Source organism: Pteropus vampyrus, unplaced genomic scaffold, assembly GCF_000151845.1.
Source record: "Pteropus vampyrus isolate Shadow unplaced genomic scaffold, Pvam_2.0 Scaffold678, whole genome shotgun sequence".
Classification (NCBI taxonomy): Eukaryota; Metazoa; Chordata; class Mammalia; order Chiroptera; family Pteropodidae; genus Pteropus; species Pteropus vampyrus.
Window position 1 is genome coordinate 18,433 of NW_011889459.1, and position 334 is coordinate 18,766.

General features: G+C 71.9%; 1 protein-coding gene across 1 annotated transcript in view; it reads right to left on the reverse strand.

Annotated features, from left to right (window-relative positions):
- The window catches only part of ESPNL (espin like), a gene marked incomplete at its 3' end in the record, with an annotated part of 19,549 nt that overhangs the window by 18,423 nt on the left and 792 nt on the right, over nucleotides 1–334 (reverse strand). The gene's annotated exons all lie outside the window — the stretch shown is intronic.

Consider the following 334-nt stretch of genomic DNA (forward strand, 5'->3'; position numbering starts at 1 on the left):
CGGGCTTGGTGGCCAGCTGGTGTCCCTGGACACGGCCTCCTGGCCTTGGCCCCACCCCCACTGAGCGGCCACACCAGCCACGGGTGCGCGTGGAGCGTTTCCACTGCGGGCTGGCGGATGCGGGCGGCTGCCGGGCACAGAGCCGGCACCGCTCCGTCCGGCGCCCCTCAGGGCTGCAGGAATAGCCGATGGGGACAGCGGTGTTGAGGCTGCGCCACACTCAGGCTGTCACGGGTGAGGCTTCCCTCTCCCGGACCCAGCGGGTCACCCTGAGGCCCGCTCAGCTCTGTCCGAGCTTGCTCGTCGCCCTCCCGTGGCCCTTCGCCTGCAGAAG